Here is a 9,596-nt window from a genome sequence, read left to right as displayed (position 1 = left end):
TTTACCTCAACTTTTCCATAGACAAAAAAAGAAGAGGGGAAGAACTCCAATTCGTGATTACAACCAAAAAACCTGAGCTAAAATGCTAAAAAGATAAAAGAAGAAGAAGGAATTTTAGTCTCTTTCGGCCTCCATCACTTTTGGTATGATAAACCTTAAAAGAGATGAAAAGATATATAGAGGAGTTGAGGCAGCGCAATTGCGCTCTGGCTTTTTGGCCGGTTGCAGTGTATAGATCTGCTGCCCTGAGGTGGGCACCCCATCCGCGCACGTTGGGTGAGCGTTTGTCAAAATCTGGAGTGCTGCAACTCTCTTGTCATGTGCATGCTACTGCCTTTGCACACAGCGTAGGGCACAGAGCAAGGGCAGCCCTGTGCTCCCTCTCGGGGCGTTTTCATAATTTTGCTCCGCTTGAGCTCCAGATGTATGATTTCACTTCTGATAGCTCCAAATCGACCCCGAACGACATGTACGCTCTAAAATGCATGAATTTCTCAAATTCCTACAAAAAAAATATATATTTAATCATTTAAAACATAAAGGACAAAGTAAATTAAAGACAAAAATAACTCTTTTCGAGAGCTATCACCCCATCATTCTTAACATTTAGGGTTGATTTCAATTTAATTCATAAGTTTCTAAATATTACAATTTTACCACTCCTGAAGTTTAAAACATGTTTCAATTTGGTTTTTAGGTTTCAATATTATAGTTAATTAAGGTTCATTTTTTTTCATCACTATTAAAATCAATTCTAAATTTTCATATCCTAATTATTTTTAATTAATTAATAGACATTAATACTAAGGATTGAACGTGAGTAATTAGTGGAAAAGGCGCGGTTAAAAGTGTAAATCTTGAAATCTAGAGACTAAATTGAAACAAAACTAAAATATCATGAGTAAAATTGCAACATTAAAAAATCTATAAAGTAAATTGAAATCAAATTCAAAACTTAAACTAAAATTTTAATATTTTGAGAACCAAATAGAAACTAGGTCTAAAACCAATAAACCAAAAAGACAATTTTCTAATAATAAATGAATGAATAATGGAGAAGATTTAATCGTGCCAATTTTAATTTTATCATTAAATTTTTTAAATTGTATATGTTTAAAATCTAAACTTTGAAGTTGTATCATCATAAAGCTAAGACCTTATTTGGAATAACTTAACAAAAAATGTTTTTCAAAAATTCATTTTCATTTAAACACCTTTGATAAATAAAAAAATCATTAAAATAAAAGCACATGTATTTGACAACTCTTTTTCAAAAGTGTTTTTATGTAAAAGTTTTTGTTTGTTATATACTAAAAATATTTTTATTAATTTTAAATTACTATAAAAGAATTCGTCGGTGGTGGTGGTAGTCGAAGTCGGTTGCCGTAAATGGTGGTTGGAGATTGGTGGGTGGCAGTCGCCAGAAGTGGTGACCCGTAATAATTGCCGGAGATGAGGCTAGAGTTTAATTCTCATACAAATTACAAGATTAATCTCATTAAACACTCATAATTCATTTTTCTAAAAGTTGGTTACAAGTGTTTATCTTAAACAAATTTATTTTATAAACTCATTTTTCAAAATTCATTTTAGATAATTGACAAACACATGAATTATTTTCAAAACAAATGTTTTTTTTTTAGTTTAATCACTTGAAAAGGTATTCCTATTTTAATATCTTTAAGTAAATGGATTTAATTTCATTTTGTTTTAAAATCATTAATACATATTTCTTAACTTGCACTTATGTAAGTTTCTTTAAATGGATTAATTTAGGAGTAATTACAATTGGGCATTTTGAGGAATAATAACCAAGTGTATAATATCATTTTTAAAAAATTGCAAATGTAGACAACTTTATCAACAATAGACTTCTATCATTGATAGACTATTACCAGTGATATGTGAAATGATAAATAACATGCAGCGAAAGTATCAAGGATCCATAAGCATTCTATTTCATTAATTTTGACAGCTCTTCTAAAAGGTGGGTTATCAAAACATACATTTGATGAACTATCTAAGAAAATGTTTGTACAACTGCTGTTTTCACTTGATATCACCATGAACCACCTCAAAGCCTTTCCTACTATGCTTTTAACTTTAGGCAGAGTTGTGGGGCTCAAGAACAGCTTGAAGATGTGAAGAAACAAGAAGATCTCACAATACCCGATTAAAGAAGACAGTTTCTTCTTCACAGAAAATTCACTCAAAATTCTGCATTCATCCCTCTCCAACGACTCCAATCTTCTTTATATATAGTAGATAAACATGCAAAGAGATAGAGTGCATGGCTTGCAGCTCATACTTGAAGAATCAAAGTAGTGAGGATAATGGCTTTTGTGTGAGCATAAAGATGAAGGTAATGGAGAAAATTCATTTTTCATTTTGTGCAACCATGCAAAACAATTTTCCATTTTCTTTTAAAACAAAAAATGATTTTAAACCATTTTAATTCAACAAATGATTTTCTTAAATGATTTTCATAAATTAATTTAAAATATTAATTAATTTAATATCAAATATTAAATTAATTTTTGCACATTAATCATCTTCATATATTTAAATCATATTTAAATATATATTCTCTTGTTCTATTTAATTTGAACATTTCAAATTAATTTCTCAAGCTACCTTAAAGCTTATCTATTTACGAGCTAGTAGGGGGACCTCGCGGACCTACAGATCATGGACTCTAACGATTCGAGATTAATCGGCTAAACTCATTAGTTCGATCTAACCCCCATTCGTTAACTAATGGGACACTCCACTATAGCCCATAGTTGAACTCCCCTCACTGTAGATATATTATGTCCACTTAATAATCATAATCAGTAAGTCAATCCTTCACAGGTTGTTCGTAATCACAAATAGGTCAAAAATACCGTTTTACCCCTGTGACTACATCTTGTTCCTTAAGTTCCTATTGAACATCTAATGAACAATTCTTATTCATAACCTCTATGAATTAAATTCTTTCTCTATCATGAGAAGGCGGGGCCCCATTGTTCAAGACCTAGAGTCAGTACTTGAGAGAACAACCTATCTGCTAACCCTAAATAGGGTAGGAGTGAATTCCATCTTGCAAAGTGTAATGAAAATTTATGCTTATGCACTGATGATTTATGATTCAAGTTTTCGATCTCGGCAACGGTGCCAAAAACTTGTAATGAAAATTTAAGTGTTGATGTGATGATTCAAGTTTTCGATCCCCGAAAACGGCGCCAAAAACATATAATGAAATTTAATGATTGATGATGTAGTAAAAAACTTGTTAGCTCTTTGACGTATGCGCTTTGCGACAATGATAATATACGATACTATGTTCTAAATGATGTATGCGGTGATGCTTTCGTAGTATGCATTCGTGTAGTGCGCGTGTCACAAGTTTTCTTACACTGGAACCAAGTATAATTCCAACACAAGTTTCTCAGAGTGATCTGAGGTCGAACACGGGGATTGCGGTGATTAGTATGATACTAATGTGATATATGCGACCGGTATTCAAAAAGAATAATGAATTGGATTTAAAAAGTAAAATGCGATAATAAAGTAAAGTGCGATGATAAATAAAGTGTGATAATAAAATATGGTGATAAGTAAATTGCAGTGATAAAATAAAGTGCGGTAATAAAGTAAATGAACAATTAAATATACAAGTTGAGGACTGGTTGTGAAGATGTGCAAAAGTATATGATGAATGCGGTGGCAAGTCTTGTGGAATGAGTCAGAAAGAGAAGGGGTTGAGGGAAAGGATATCGCAAGTTCGTCAATCTTGTTGAGGATGCAACTAAGGTTCCGCTTTCCCTTGGCTTACACCTCTCAGTGATCGGCCACGTTCCCATATGTCTATGGTGAAACAGGGATGAACATGATGAATGCAAAGTTGTTTCCATCTCTGGAAATACTTCTCGCTTTAGTTAACGCATTCTTCCAACCTTCTTTCGAGAGGCGGAATAAAATCTTCACTTCTGCTCTAACAGATGAAGATGTCGTTGAGCATGCTTTAGCTAAACTTAGTCGATTTCTTCAACAAAGATTAAATAACTCACTTAATCCTTCCCCTTACCCTGGGGATTAGTTCCACATGACGAATAAAATGGATGATGAATGTATGGAGAAGAACAGATAAATGATGATGAATACGATAATGATATTAAAATCTAAGGATAAGCGTTTGTAACAGATAGTGAATGAAAGATTAGAGATGAACTAAGTAGATGAATAGAAAATGAGAACAAATACAGAAAGCGTGTCAATGTCTTGACACGGATCCCGATCGGAGATGATTTGCTTGTCGGCGTGTGGTAGAAATGGAATTGAAAGCTTCCCTCTCAGGCTTTTTTTCCAGGTAGAAGTGATCTTTGCACAGAGCTTCTTCTTTGGGAATGGAAATAATTTCTTGCTCCAGAGACTTACCTCTCGGTCTTGTCTCGTCTTTCTCCCTGAATTTCTATAAATTGTCTCTTCAGACCAGCCTTCTTTCTTTGAATTTGATGAAGCTATTTATAGACCTTGGCTTCTTCTGCATTAGTGGTCCCGCTCTGAAAAGCTTATAATTCCTACCATGGCATAGTGGAAATGTGCGCTCTTCTCCACGTTCAATTTGTCAGAATCGTACAACAGAAAAGTTGTATAATTTCAAACATTTTTGCTAATGCATCGCTCTTTACATCTACGATCAATCGCCGTATGCGGTGTAATTGTTTTGATCTTTTATCGATTGCCGCATGTGGTGGAAATGCATTGATCGTTTGAGTCCATGATCGATCATCGCATGCGCTGCAATTGCGTTATTCTTTCTTTATTCTTGAATGATAGCCGCATGCTGTGATAATGCGTTGTTCTTTTTGTCCTCAAGCAATTGTCGCATGCGATGACCTGTTTCCTGCAAAACAAAGACTTGGACATTCCATTTTGCCATCGCAATGGGGTTAGCGGGCGTGCTTATGAAACTTTACAATTTTCGCGTTTCTAAGCCAATTTCTATACGGTTGACGCAACTTTTCCTTCTTTTGCCGCATAATCTAAATAAAATGGTATAAATAACTTGTATTTCTACAAATTATCACACCCCCAAATTTAGATATATGCTTGTCCTCAAGCATATCCTCAACTAAGGCAATTCAGCTCAAATCCTATCCTAACTTTGCATCGATCGGCTACTCCGAATGCTCGACTTCTACATAATTTCTTAAACCTACAAGTTTCTTCTATATTTTGACATTTATTCAACATGCTCTACTTTATTCTTATCTAAGACAAACCTCTGCCCAAATTTCTCTTCTTGTTTTGAAAAGAAAGTTTTACCTATTCTTGTAAAAACAACAAAGTGCGCCTTTTATGCGGTGGCCTGGTATGCGTCATCCTATAGAGAACGTTGATCATGGTTACACCCTTTGTTTTGGCTTGCTCCCATGGTTGTCGTGCGAGCATCCAACTTTGGTTGTGTACCAAGCTCAATTTCAACTCTTGATCCTTAGCCAAGTTTTACTTTTGCTGGTCAGTGGAGTTGTCTCTTTTATTCTTATTTTCTCTCTTTTTTTGTATTACATCGATCCTGGTAACCTACCTTCGTTTTGGCTTGGTCCCACGAGTGTCATCCGAACATTCAACTACGAGCAGGTTCCTTTCACGACTTGACACTTATCATGTTGGGATTTTCCCTTGCGCTGACAACGGAGTTTTTTTTTTTTGGATGATGAATGCATTTTCCTGATACGACCGCATCCGCTTGATCGCATCTGCTCAGACCTTTCCCACCCCCAAATTTAGAGATGTGCAAGGTCCTCATTGCGTTGGTTTGGACAGAAAAGACAAAACACTTAGTCAAAATTTTGAAAAGAAGGTTTGAGCAGAGTCTTGTAATAGAAAAGGTAAAATAGAGTTATTGTGATGAATTGTCTAAGTGTTAGGCAGAAAATACAATGTATAAAGAAATTTTGCTAAGGTTACGCATACTGCTCATCATAGCGGCACAAATAAACAACGCAAAGAAAAGAAAAGAATTATTGTATTAAATTGACAAAGGATGATAAAAATAAAGAGGCCAATGCATAAGGAAAGAATGATTACCCAGTTGTATAAAATTTGTCTAAGTACACAAAGAATTATAATGACTGCAACACAAAATTGTAAGTATGTACAGAAGAATACAAGGTATAGCTATCTATAAAAAAATGAATGGCCGCAGAAAAAGAATGCAAAATTGTGTAGAAGGTGGTAGACCCCCAAATTTAGAGTTACAGCGGGGGCTCTTGGTGAGGAGGGTGTTGCGAAGGAGCTCTTTGTGGCGCTTCTTGAAAGTGCAGGGGCTGCAGTAGATGTTGAGGCACTATGGGACCACGTAAATAGGTAGCTAAGAAATTGAAGTACAATACCATAGACATTCTCCCACTTGCCCTAGATTACACTACTCAGAGTCCTAATCCAACTAGGTGGCCCTCGAAAACTTTAGCCAAGAGGGCCTTGGTGAATGAATCAGCAAGGTTGTCTTCAGAGGCTATCCTTGTGATGAGCACATCTCCTCTATGTATGATCTCCCATATGAGATGGTACTTTCGTTCAATGTGTTTTCCACGCTTGTGACTCCTGGGTTCCTTTGAGTTAGTAACTGCACCACTGTTGTCACAATACAGTTTGATAGGCACGTGCATATTTGGAACGACTTGCAAATCAGCTAAGAATTTGCGTAGTCATAGTACTTCCTTAGCAGCTTCGCATGCAGGCACGTATTCCGCTTCCATGGTGGAGTCAGTGATACAACTTTGCTTGATGCTTCTCCAAACTATAGCTCCTCCATTAAGAGTGAAAACTGATCCTGAAGTAGATTTCCTGGAATCTACGTTAGTCTGAAAATCAGAATCAGTGTATCCTATAAGGATCAAATCCTTAGGTCTATACACAAGCATGTAGTTTCTCATTCTCCTAAGATACTTAAGGATATTTTTTACAGCGGTCCAATAACCGTGTCCTAGATTAGATTGGAACCTACTGACAATTCCAACTACAAAACATATATCAGGACGTGTACACAACATAGCGTACATCAAACTCCCAACTGCAGAAGCATATAGAATTTTGCTCATCTCCTCAACCTCTTAAGGTGTCTTAGAACATTGTTCCTTTGAAAAATAAATTCCATGCCTGAAAGGTAATAAACCTTTCTTGGAATTTTGCATATTATACCTTGACAACATCTTGTCAATATAAGATGCCTGAGACAGTGCTAATGTTCTATTCTTTCGGTCTCGAAAGATTTGTATTCCTAGAACATACTGAGTATCACCCAAATCTTTCATTTGGAACTGTGATGCTAACCATCTCTTTACATCAGCAAGAAAACTTGTTTCATTGCCAATAAGCAGGATATCATCAACGTACAAAACTAAGAATGTTACAGTTTTATTGACTATCTTCTTGTATATAAAAGGTTCGTCAACGTTCTGTTCAAAGCCATAAGATTTGATTCTAGTGTCAAATCTTATATTCCAGGATCTGGACGCTTGTTTCAATCCATAAATGGATCGATTAAGCTTACAGACTTTCTGTTCCTGTCCTGTTTCGACGAACCCCTCTAGTTGAGACATAAAAAATACTTTTATCAAGATAGCCATTCAGAAAGCTATTTTGATATCCATTTTTCATATTTCATAGTCATAATATGTGGCAATGGCAAGAAGTATTCTTATTGATTTAATCATGGCAACAGGAGAAAAATTTTCTTCATATCAACTTCTTCTCTTTGGGTAAAACCCTTTGCCACGAGCCTGGCTTTATAAGTCTGTACCTTGCCAGTTTGGTCTTGTTTTCTCTTGTAGATCCACTTACAACCTATAGGTGTAACACCTTGTGGTTGATCTACAAGTTCCCAGACTAAGTTGAAGTACATAGACTCCATTTCATCGTCAATGGCTTTTATCTATTGTTCCCTGTCAACATCTTCTATTGCCTTCTTAAAGGTTATTGGATCCTCTAAACCATCATCTTGTATTATGTTTTGAGTTTTTACTAAACCCATGTAGCATTCAGGTTGTTGAATAACCCTCCCTCTATGACGAGGCATTCCCAACTTTTGGGATGGACGTGACGGGATAACAACTTTTGTTGATGGACCAGCTTGATCAACAACTCTTGTTGATTTTTCTGTAGTATCTTTAGACATCTTGCAATATTAGTTTACTGCGAGGTAGATGATTTTTAATATGATCCTCTTCCAAGAAAGTTGCATTTGTCGATGCAAACACTTTATCTTCTCGGGGATCATAAAAGTATCCTCCTTTTGTTTCCATGGGATATCCAACAAATAGGCATAATTTCGAAGTATTTTCAATTTTTTAGGATTCTGTACCAACACATGTGTTGGACAACCCCAGAAATGGAAATGACGTAAACTTGCTTTGCGTTCTTTCCACAATTGATATGGTGTTTCTGAAACACTTTTGGATGGAACAACGTTCAGAATATAAACTGCAGTCTATACTGCATATCCCCAAAAAGATTGAGGTAAATGAGCATAACTTATCATAGACCGAACCATGTCCAACAAGGTTTGATTTCTTCTTTTTGCAACACCATTTTTTGTGGTGTTCTAAGTGCTGTGAGTTGGGATTGAATCCCATGATCTACTAGATAGTTCTGGAATTGCAAATCCATATACTCACCACCTCAATCAGATCGAAATGTTTTAATTCTATTACTTAACTGATTTTCAGTCTAGCCATAAATTTTGTGAACTTTTCAAGAGTTTCAGACTTGTGACTGATTAAGTAAATATAGCCATAACAAGAGTAATCGTCAATAAAATTGATGAAGTACTGATATCCTCCTCGAGCTTTAACATTCATCGGACCACAAAGGTCTGAATCTATAAGTTCAAGAGGTTTTTTGGCACGAAGACTTTTGTCAGAAAAAGATCTTTTCGTCATTTTTCCCTCAAGACATGATTCACATAGAGGTAGGGAACTGTTTTTTAACTGATTTAGATGACCATTTTTTACCAATCTCTCAATCCTGTTGAGATTAATGTGACCAAGCCTGAGATGCCAAAGATAGGTGTTAGGAGAAAATTTTCGCTTTTTATTATGAGTTTCAACCATTTTAAATATCTCTATATTTAAAATAGCTTTTACTTCTGGTTGTTGTAATATGTATAAGTTCTTTGCAAGTCTAGCAGAACAAATATAAACACCTCTTGAATAAACAAACACTTCATTATATTCAAAAGATACACTGTACATATTCTCTAAAAGACAAGAAATGGAGATCAGATTTCTTTTCATCTTAGGTACAAAGAACACATTCTTGAGTAAGATAAAAGAATCTCCAAAATACAACTTCACATCTCCCACTGCTTCAGCTGAAATGACTTCACATGTGCCCACCTTGAAAGTCATCTCATATTCAGAAAGTCTTCTCCAAGAACTAGTTTCCTGTAGAAAAGTACAAACATGATTAGCGACGCCTGAATCTAATATCCAGGTAAGGTGAGAATTTTCCACTATACATGTTTCAACAACTAGTAAATCATATTTACCTTGTTTATTATTTTCTGCTTTCTTTTCAGTTACATATTTTTGGGCAATTACACTTTGAAT

The 9,596-nt window shown here is 35.2% G+C and overlaps 1 pseudogene; it reads right to left on the bottom strand.

Moving 5' to 3' along the window:
• Nucleotides 1–6,416: 6,416 nt before the first annotated feature.
• On the bottom strand, nucleotides 6,417–7,088 carry LOC150036565 (secreted RxLR effector protein 161 pseudogene; annotated as a pseudogene).
• Nucleotides 7,089–9,596: the final 2,508 nt, after the last annotated feature.

This window comes from Benincasa hispida, chromosome 4 (genome assembly GCF_027475165.1).
Source record: "Benincasa hispida cultivar pf3 chromosome 4, pf3_genome.v1.1, whole genome shotgun sequence".
NCBI classification, from domain to species: domain Eukaryota; kingdom Viridiplantae; phylum Streptophyta; class Magnoliopsida; order Cucurbitales; family Cucurbitaceae; genus Benincasa; species Benincasa hispida.
This window is presented reverse-complemented; position numbering and strand designations above follow the sequence as displayed.